At 44.7% G+C, this 6,909-nt stretch overlaps 25 non-coding genes and 1 pseudogene across 25 annotated transcripts in view; all 26 read right to left on the bottom strand.

Moving 5' to 3' along the window:
* Positions 1 to 1,108: 1,108 nt before the first annotated feature.
* Positions 1,109 to 1,227, bottom strand: LOC125791589 (5S ribosomal RNA). Its single transcript, XR_007431315.1, has one exon. It is a non-coding gene; the product is annotated as a 5S ribosomal RNA (ribosomal RNA).
* Positions 1,228 to 1,337: 110 nt separating this feature from the next.
* LOC125791588 (5S ribosomal RNA) lies at positions 1,338 to 1,456 on the bottom strand. Its single transcript, XR_007431314.1, has one exon. It is a non-coding gene; the product is annotated as a 5S ribosomal RNA (ribosomal RNA).
* A 110-nt stretch (positions 1,457 to 1,566) lies between these two features.
* Positions 1,567 to 1,685, bottom strand: LOC125791690 (5S ribosomal RNA). Its single transcript, XR_007431422.1, has one exon. It is a non-coding gene; the product is annotated as a 5S ribosomal RNA (ribosomal RNA).
* Positions 1,686 to 1,795: 110 nt separating this feature from the next.
* On the bottom strand, positions 1,796 to 1,914 carry LOC125792218 (5S ribosomal RNA). Its single transcript, XR_007431950.1, has one exon. It is a non-coding gene; the product is annotated as a 5S ribosomal RNA (ribosomal RNA).
* Positions 1,915 to 2,024: 110 nt separating this feature from the next.
* Positions 2,025 to 2,143, bottom strand: LOC125792050 (5S ribosomal RNA). The gene has a single exon (XR_007431782.1). It is a non-coding gene; the product is annotated as a 5S ribosomal RNA (ribosomal RNA).
* A 110-nt stretch (positions 2,144 to 2,253) lies between these two features.
* Positions 2,254 to 2,372, bottom strand: LOC125791587 (5S ribosomal RNA). The gene has a single exon (XR_007431313.1). It is a non-coding gene; the product is annotated as a 5S ribosomal RNA (ribosomal RNA).
* A 110-nt stretch (positions 2,373 to 2,482) lies between these two features.
* On the bottom strand, positions 2,483 to 2,601 carry LOC125792532 (5S ribosomal RNA). The gene has a single exon (XR_007432264.1). It is a non-coding gene; the product is annotated as a 5S ribosomal RNA (ribosomal RNA).
* A 110-nt stretch (positions 2,602 to 2,711) lies between these two features.
* Positions 2,712 to 2,830, bottom strand: LOC125791585 (5S ribosomal RNA). The gene has a single exon (XR_007431311.1). It is a non-coding gene; the product is annotated as a 5S ribosomal RNA (ribosomal RNA).
* Positions 2,831 to 2,940: 110 nt separating this feature from the next.
* LOC125791584 (5S ribosomal RNA) lies at positions 2,941 to 3,059 on the bottom strand. The gene has a single exon (XR_007431310.1). It is a non-coding gene; the product is annotated as a 5S ribosomal RNA (ribosomal RNA).
* A 110-nt stretch (positions 3,060 to 3,169) lies between these two features.
* On the bottom strand, positions 3,170 to 3,288 carry LOC125792593 (5S ribosomal RNA). Its single transcript, XR_007432325.1, has one exon. It is a non-coding gene; the product is annotated as a 5S ribosomal RNA (ribosomal RNA).
* A 110-nt stretch (positions 3,289 to 3,398) lies between these two features.
* LOC125791947 (5S ribosomal RNA) lies at positions 3,399 to 3,517 on the bottom strand. The gene has a single exon (XR_007431679.1). It is a non-coding gene; the product is annotated as a 5S ribosomal RNA (ribosomal RNA).
* A 110-nt stretch (positions 3,518 to 3,627) lies between these two features.
* On the bottom strand, positions 3,628 to 3,746 carry LOC125791583 (5S ribosomal RNA). The gene has a single exon (XR_007431309.1). It is a non-coding gene; the product is annotated as a 5S ribosomal RNA (ribosomal RNA).
* Positions 3,747 to 3,856: 110 nt separating this feature from the next.
* On the bottom strand, positions 3,857 to 3,975 carry LOC125791946 (5S ribosomal RNA). The gene has a single exon (XR_007431678.1). It is a non-coding gene; the product is annotated as a 5S ribosomal RNA (ribosomal RNA).
* Positions 3,976 to 4,085: 110 nt separating this feature from the next.
* On the bottom strand, positions 4,086 to 4,204 carry LOC125792349 (5S ribosomal RNA). The gene has a single exon (XR_007432081.1). It is a non-coding gene; the product is annotated as a 5S ribosomal RNA (ribosomal RNA).
* A 110-nt stretch (positions 4,205 to 4,314) lies between these two features.
* LOC125791600 (5S ribosomal RNA) lies at positions 4,315 to 4,433 on the bottom strand. Its single transcript, XR_007431326.1, has one exon. It is a non-coding gene; the product is annotated as a 5S ribosomal RNA (ribosomal RNA).
* A 110-nt stretch (positions 4,434 to 4,543) lies between these two features.
* On the bottom strand, positions 4,544 to 4,662 carry LOC125792592 (5S ribosomal RNA). The gene has a single exon (XR_007432324.1). It is a non-coding gene; the product is annotated as a 5S ribosomal RNA (ribosomal RNA).
* A 110-nt stretch (positions 4,663 to 4,772) lies between these two features.
* Positions 4,773 to 4,891, bottom strand: LOC125792512 (5S ribosomal RNA). The gene has a single exon (XR_007432245.1). It is a non-coding gene; the product is annotated as a 5S ribosomal RNA (ribosomal RNA).
* Positions 4,892 to 5,001: 110 nt separating this feature from the next.
* Positions 5,002 to 5,120, bottom strand: LOC125791719 (5S ribosomal RNA). The gene has a single exon (XR_007431451.1). It is a non-coding gene; the product is annotated as a 5S ribosomal RNA (ribosomal RNA).
* A 110-nt stretch (positions 5,121 to 5,230) lies between these two features.
* LOC125792341 (5S ribosomal RNA) lies at positions 5,231 to 5,349 on the bottom strand. Its single transcript, XR_007432073.1, has one exon. It is a non-coding gene; the product is annotated as a 5S ribosomal RNA (ribosomal RNA).
* Positions 5,350 to 5,459: 110 nt separating this feature from the next.
* LOC125791750 (5S ribosomal RNA) lies at positions 5,460 to 5,578 on the bottom strand. The gene has a single exon (XR_007431482.1). It is a non-coding gene; the product is annotated as a 5S ribosomal RNA (ribosomal RNA).
* Positions 5,579 to 5,688: 110 nt separating this feature from the next.
* Positions 5,689 to 5,807, bottom strand: LOC125791582 (5S ribosomal RNA). Its single transcript, XR_007431308.1, has one exon. It is a non-coding gene; the product is annotated as a 5S ribosomal RNA (ribosomal RNA).
* Positions 5,808 to 5,917: 110 nt separating this feature from the next.
* On the bottom strand, positions 5,918 to 6,036 carry LOC125791581 (5S ribosomal RNA). Its single transcript, XR_007431307.1, has one exon. It is a non-coding gene; the product is annotated as a 5S ribosomal RNA (ribosomal RNA).
* Positions 6,037 to 6,146: 110 nt separating this feature from the next.
* Positions 6,147 to 6,265, bottom strand: LOC125791987 (5S ribosomal RNA). Its single transcript, XR_007431719.1, has one exon. It is a non-coding gene; the product is annotated as a 5S ribosomal RNA (ribosomal RNA).
* Positions 6,266 to 6,375: 110 nt separating this feature from the next.
* Positions 6,376 to 6,494, bottom strand: LOC125791580 (5S ribosomal RNA). Its single transcript, XR_007431306.1, has one exon. It is a non-coding gene; the product is annotated as a 5S ribosomal RNA (ribosomal RNA).
* A 110-nt stretch (positions 6,495 to 6,604) lies between these two features.
* LOC125792766 (5S ribosomal RNA) lies at positions 6,605 to 6,713 on the bottom strand (annotated as a pseudogene).
* A 110-nt stretch (positions 6,714 to 6,823) lies between these two features.
* LOC125791579 (5S ribosomal RNA) overlaps positions 6,824 to 6,909 on the bottom strand; it is a 119-nt gene continuing 33 nt past the window's right edge. Inside the window, exon 1 of the ribosomal RNA XR_007431305.1 lies at positions 6,824 to 6,909. This exon is cut by the window's right edge and continues 33 nt beyond it. This is a non-coding gene — a ribosomal RNA (5S ribosomal RNA).

Below are 6,909 nucleotides of genomic sequence, written 5' to 3'. Positions count from 1 at the left end.
ATCTAGTAAGATCTGAGGTTTAACAGGATAAAATGAATGTGAAATCACATCATCACTATTTGATACATGATAAACTGCTTGTTAATGGTTTCAAATCTAATTAATAACCATAAAAAACTCCTTTGTAAACTATGCATATACCCTTTATAAAGGAGACATATTATAGGTGGTACCAAATAGTTTTAAATAACATGGAGCAAGTAAAAAATAATTGAATTAAAAAGAAATGAAGATAAAAAAGGGGTCAGTAAAAAAACTAAGATCTTTCAAAAGAAATTAAATAAAGTTAAAGTTAACGTTTAAATAGTACAACACATTACAGACAGTATACACAAATAATGATCTAAAATTACATAAAATATATAAAATTATAAAGACATTTAATTTTTTTTTTTAATTTTTACATTTTTTTTAGATCCCCAAAAGTGGAGGGCACCATTGGATGGACTGCTCAACCTCGCCTTCTTTCCTGAGAGACATAAAAAATATATTTGAACAGTGAAGGAAAAATAATCCTGATGTCTAAACCATGATTCTGTAGCAAGGATGTGTGAATACGTGCTATTTTACACCACATATGGTGCAGAGCTATTACAAACAATGGCCACTAGATGGTGGGGCAAGAACAGTCTAACAGCATGTTGGATGAAAATGACCAGCTTTAGCTTGAGAAGTTTATTTTTTTAACCTGGCCAAAATGGGCTGGTTTGGCCTAAAATATGAACATACATTTTAAGGGAAATGTATGTCTAACTGCGTGGGTTGCCCTTTAAGAGCGGAGCACTGAAAGGGGCATTTCCCGCTCATTATCTGTTACAGGGCTAATCGCCATTTATCTATTATGTATTATCTACATTTATAACCTGCAGATTATTAATGTAGTGTTGCAATTAGATAATACAGTGTCCAGATTTCCCCATAGCCGAGCCGTCAGCACCCCTGCCTAGCTTCCGAGATCAGACGAGATCGGGCGTTCTCAGGGTATTGTGACCGTAAGCCATTGCAGAGCTCTCATGAAGACTACTTATGCAACTTCATCTATGTTGGGTTTCAGATAACAAACTAGTAATGTATAACAAGACCATGGTAATGGAGGCAAGAGGGGAAAAGCTTACAGCACCTGGTATTCCCAGGTGGTCTCCCATCCAAGTACTAACCAGGCCAAACCCTGCTTAGCTTCCGAGATCAGACGAGATCGGGCGTTCTCAGGGTAGTGTGACCGTAAGCCATTGCAGAGCTCTCATCAAGACTACTTATGCAACTTCATCTATGTTGGGTTTCAGATAACAAACTAGTAATGTATAACAAGACCATGGTAATGGAGGCAAGAGGGGAAAAGCTTACAGCACCTGGTATTCCCAGGTGGTCTCCCATCCAAGTACTAACCAGGCCAAACCCTGCTTAGCTTCCGAGATCAGACGAGATCGGGCGTTCTCAGGGTAGTGTGACCGTAAGCCATTGCAGAGCTCTCATCAAGACTACTTATGCAACTTCATCTATGTTGGGTTTCAGATAACAAACTAGTAATGTATAACAAGACCATGGTAATGGAAGCAAGAGGGGAAAAGCTTACAGCACCTGGTATTCCCAGGTGGTCTCCCATCTAAGTACTAACCAGGCCAAACCCTGCTTAGCTTCCGAGATCAGACGAGATCGGGCGTTCTCAGGGTAGTGTGACCGTAAGCCATTGCAGAGCTCTCATCAAGACTACTTATGCAACTTTATCTATGTTGGGTTTCAGATAACAAACTAGTAATGTATAACAAGACCATGGTAATGGAAGCAAGAGGGGAAAAGCTTACAGCACCTGGTATTCCCAGGTGGTCTCCCATCCAAGTACTAACCAGGCCAAAACCTGCTTAGCTTCCGAGATCAGACGAGATCGGGCGTTCTCAGGGTAGTGTGACCGTAAGCCATTGCAGAGCTCTCATCAAGACTACTTATGCAACTTTATCTATGTTGGGTTTCAGATAACAAACTAGTAATGTATAACAAGACCATGGTAATGGAAGCAAGAGGGGAAAAGCTTACAGCACCTGGTATTCCCAGGTGGTCTCCCATCCAAGTACTAACCAGGCCAAACCCTGCTTAGCTTCCGAGATCAGACGAGATCGGGTGTTCTCAGGGTATTGTGACCGTAAGCCATTGCAGAGCTCTCATCAAGACTACTTATGCAACCTCATCTATGTTGGGTTTCAGATAACAAACTAGTAATGTATAACAAGACCATGGTAATGGAAGCAAGAGGGGAAAAGCTTACAGCACCTGGTATTCCCAGGTGGTCTCCCATCCAAGTACTAACCAGGCCAAACCCTGCTTAGCTTCCGAGATCAGACGAGATCGGGCGTTCTCAGGGTAGTGTGACCGTAAGCCATTGCAGAGCTCTCATCAAGACTACTTATGCAACTTCATCTATGTTGGGTTTCAGATAACAAACTAGTAATGTATAACAAGACCATGGTAATGGAAGCAAGAGGGGAAAAGCTTACAGCACCTGGTATTCCCAGTTGGTCTCCCATCCAAGTACTAACCAGGCCAAACCCTGCTTAGCTTCCGAGATCAGACGAGATTGGGCGTTCTCAGGGTAGTGTGACCGTAAGCCATTGCAGAGCTCTCATCAAGACTACTTATGCAACTTCATCTATGTTGGGTTTCAGATAACAAACTAGTAATGTATAACAAGACCATGGTAATGGAAGCAAGAGGGGAAAAGCTTACAGCACCTGGTATTCCCAGGTGGTCTCCCATCCAAGTACTAACCAGGCCAAACCCTGCTTAGCTTCCGAGATCAGACGAGATCGGGCGTTCTCAGGGTAGTGTGACCGTAAGCCATTGCAGAGCTCTCATCAAGACTACTTATGCAACTTCATCTATGTTGGGTTTCAGATAACAAACTAGTAATGTATAACAAGACCATGGTAATGGAAGCAAGAGGGGAAAAGCTTACAGCACCTGGTATTCCCAGGTGGTCTCCCATCCAAGTACTAACCAGGCCAAACCCTGCTTAGCTTCCGAGATCAGACGAGATCGGGCGTTCTCAGGGTAGTGTGACCGTAAGCCATTGCAGAGCTCTCATCAAGACTACTTATGCAACTTCATCTATGTTGGGTTTCAGATAACAAACTAGTAATGTATAACAAGACCATGGTAATGGAAGCAAGAGGGGAAAAGCTTACAGCACCTGGTATTCCCAGGTGGTCTCCCATCCAAGTACTAACCAGGCCAAACCCTGCTTAGCTTCCGAGATCAGACGAGATGGGGCGTTCTCAGGGTAGTGTGACCGCAAGCCATTGCAGAGCTCTCATCAAGACTACTTATGCAACTTCATCTATGTTGGGTTTCAGATAACAAACTAGTAATGTATAACAAGACCATGGTAATGGAAGCAAGAGGGGAAAAGCTTACAGCACCTGGTATTCCCAGGTGGTCTCCCATCCAAGTACGAACCAGGCCAAACCCTGCTTAGCTTCCGAGATCAGACGAGATCGGGCGTTCTCAGGGTAGTGTGACCGTAAGCCATTGCAGAGCTCTCATCAAGACTACTTATGCAACTTCATCTATGTTGGGTTTCAGATAACAAAATAGTAATGTATAACAAGACCATGGTAATGGAAGCAAGAGGGGAAAAGCTTACAGCACCTGGTATTCCCAGGTGGTCTCCCATCCAAGTACTAACCAGGCCAAACCCTGCTTAGCTTCCGAGATCAGACGAGATCGGGCGTTCTCAGGGTAGTGTGACCGTAAGCCATTGCAGAGCTCTCATCAAGACTACTTATGCAACTTCATCTATGTTGGGTTTCACATAACAAACTAGTAATGTATAACAAGACCATGGTAATGGAAGCAAGAGGGGAAAAGCTTACAGCACCTGGTATTCCCAGGTGGTCTCCCATCCAAGTACGAACCAGGCCAAACCCTGCTTAGCTTCCGAGATCAGACGAGATCGGGCGTTCTCAGGGTAGTGTGACCGTAAGCCATTGCAGAGCTCTCATCAAGACTACTTATGCAACTTCATCTATGTTGGGTTTCAGATAACAAACTAGTAATGTATAACAAGACCATGGTAATGGAAGCAAGAGGGGAAAAGCTTACAGCACCTGGTATTCCCCGGTGGTCTCCCATCCAAGTACTAACCAGGCCAAACCCTGCTTAGCTTCCGAGATCAGACGAGATCGGGCGTTCTCAGGGTAATGTGACCGTAAGCCATTGCAGAGCTCTCATCAAGACTACTTATGCAACTTCATCTATGTTGGGTTTCAGATAACAAACTAGTAATGTATAACAAGACCATGGTAATGGAAGCAAGAGGGGAAAAGCTTACAGCACCTGGTATTCCCAGGTGGTCTCCCATCCAAGTACTAACCAGGCCAAACCCTGCTTAGCTTCCGAGATCAGACGAGATCGGGAGTTCTCAGGGTAGTGTGACCGTAAGCCATTGCAGAGCTCTCATCAAGACTACTTATGCAACTTCATCTATGTTGGGTTTCAGATAACAAACTAGTAATGTATAACAAGACCATGGTAATGGAAGCAAGAGGGGAAAAGCTTACAGCACCTGGTATTCCCAGGTGGTCTCCCATCCAAGTATTAACCAGGCCAATACCTGCTTAGCTTCCGAGATCAGATGAGATCGGGCGTTCTCAGGGTAGTGTGACCGTAAGCCATTGCAGATCTCTCATCAAGACTACTTATGCAACTTCATCTATGTTGGGTTTCAGATAACAAACTAGTAATGTATAACAAGACCATGGTAATGGAAGCAAGAGGGGAAAAGCTTACAGCACCTGGTATTCCCAGGTGGTCTCCCATCCAAGTACTAACCAGGCCAAACCCTGCTTAGCTTCCCAGATCAGACGAGATCGGGCGTTCTCAGGGTAGTGTGACCGTAAGCCATTGCAGAGCTCTCATCAAGACTACTTATGCAACTTCATCTATGTTGGGTTTCAGATAACAAACTAGTAATGTATAACAAGACCATGGTAATGGAAGCAAGAGGGGAAAAGCTTACAGCACCTGGTATTCCCAGGTGGTCTCCCATCCAAGTACTAACCAGGCCAAACCCTGCTTAGCTTCCGAGATCAGACGAGATCGGGCGTTCTCAGGGTAGTGTGACCGTAAACCATTGCAGAGCTCTCATCAAGACTACTTATGCAACTTCATCTATGTTGGGTTTCAGATAACAAACTAGTAATGTATAACAAGACCATGGTAATGGAAGCAAGAGGGGAAAAGCTTACAGCACCTGGTATTCCCAGGTGGTCTCCCATCCAAGTACTAACAAGGCCAAACCCTGCTTAGCTTCCGAGATCAGACGAGATCGGGCGTTCTCAGGGTAGTGTGACCGTAAGCCATTGCAGAGCTCTCATCAAGACTACTTATGCAACTTCATCTATGTTGGGTTTCAGATAACAAACTAGTAATGTATAACAAGACCATGGTAATGGAAGCAAGAGGGGAAAAGCTTACAGCACCTGGTATTCCCAGGTGGTCTCCCATCCAAGTACTAACCAGGCCAAACCCTGTTTAGCTTCCGAGATCAGACGAGATCGGGCGTTCTCAGGGTAGTGTGACCGTAAGCCATTGCAGAGCTCTCATCAAGACTACTTATGCAACTTCATCTATGTTGGGTTTCAGATAACAAACTAGTAATGTATAACAAGACCATGGTAATGGAAGCAAGAGGGGAAAAGCTTACAGCACCTGGTATTCCCAGGTGGTCTCCCATCCAAGTACTAACCAGGCCAAACCCTGCTTAGCTTCCGAGATCAGACGAGATCGGGCGTTCTCAGGGTAGTGTGACCGTAAGCCATTGCAGAGCTCTCATCAAGACTACTTATGCAACTTCATCTATGTTGGGTTTCAGATAACAAACTAGTAATGTATAACAAGACCATGGTAATGGAAGCAAGAGGGGAAAAGCTTACAGCACCTGGTATTCCCAGGTGGTCTCCCATCCAAGTACTAACCAGGCCAAACCCTGCTTAGCTTCCGAGATCAGACGAGATCGGGCGTTCTCAGGGTAGTGTGACCGTAAGCCATTGCAGAGCTCTCATCAAGACTACTTATGCAACTTCATCTATGTTGGGTTTCAGATAACAAACTAGTAATGTATAACAAGACCATGGTAATGGAAGCAAGAGGGGAAAAGCTTACAGCACCTGGTATTCCCAGGTGGTCTCCCATCCAAGTACTAACCAGGCCAAACCCTGCTTAGCTTCCGAGATCAGACGAGATCGGGCGTTCTCAGGGTAGTGTGACCACAAGCCATTGCAGAGCTCTCATCAAGACTACTTATGCAACTTCATCTATGTTGGGTTTCAGATAACAAACTAGTAATGTATAACAAGACCATGGTAATGGAAGCAAGAGGGGAAAAGCTTACAGCACCTGGTATTCCCAGGTGGTCTCCCATCCAAGTACTAACCAGGCCAAACCCTGCTTAGCTTCCGAGATCAGACGAGATCGGGCGTTCTCAGGGTAGTGTGACCGTAAGCCATTGCAGAACTCTCATCAAGACTACTTATGCAACTTCATCTATGTTGGGTCTCAGATAACAAACTAGTAATGTATAACAAGACCATTGTGATGGAAGCAAGAGGGGAAAAGCTTACAGCACCTGGTATTCCCAGGTGGTCTCCCATCCAAGTACTAACCAGGCCAAACCCTGCTTAGCTTCCGAGATCAGACGTTCTCAGGGTAGTGTGACCGTAAGCCATTGCAGAGCTCTCATCAAGACTACTTATGCAACTTCATCTATGTTGGGTTTCAGATAACAAACTAGTAATGTATAACAAGACCATGGTAATGGAAGCAAGAGGGGAAAAGCTTACAGCACCTGGTATTCCCAGGTGGTCTCCCATCCAAGTACTAACCAGGCCAAACCCTGCTTAGCTTCCGAGATCAGACGAG

Source organism: Astyanax mexicanus, unplaced genomic scaffold (genome assembly GCF_023375975.1).
Source record: "Astyanax mexicanus isolate ESR-SI-001 unplaced genomic scaffold, AstMex3_surface scaffold_36, whole genome shotgun sequence".
Classification (NCBI taxonomy): Eukaryota; Metazoa; Chordata; class Actinopteri; order Characiformes; family Acestrorhamphidae; genus Astyanax; species Astyanax mexicanus.
Note: the sequence above shows the minus strand (reverse complement) of the source record. Positions and strands in the feature narration are given on the sequence as shown.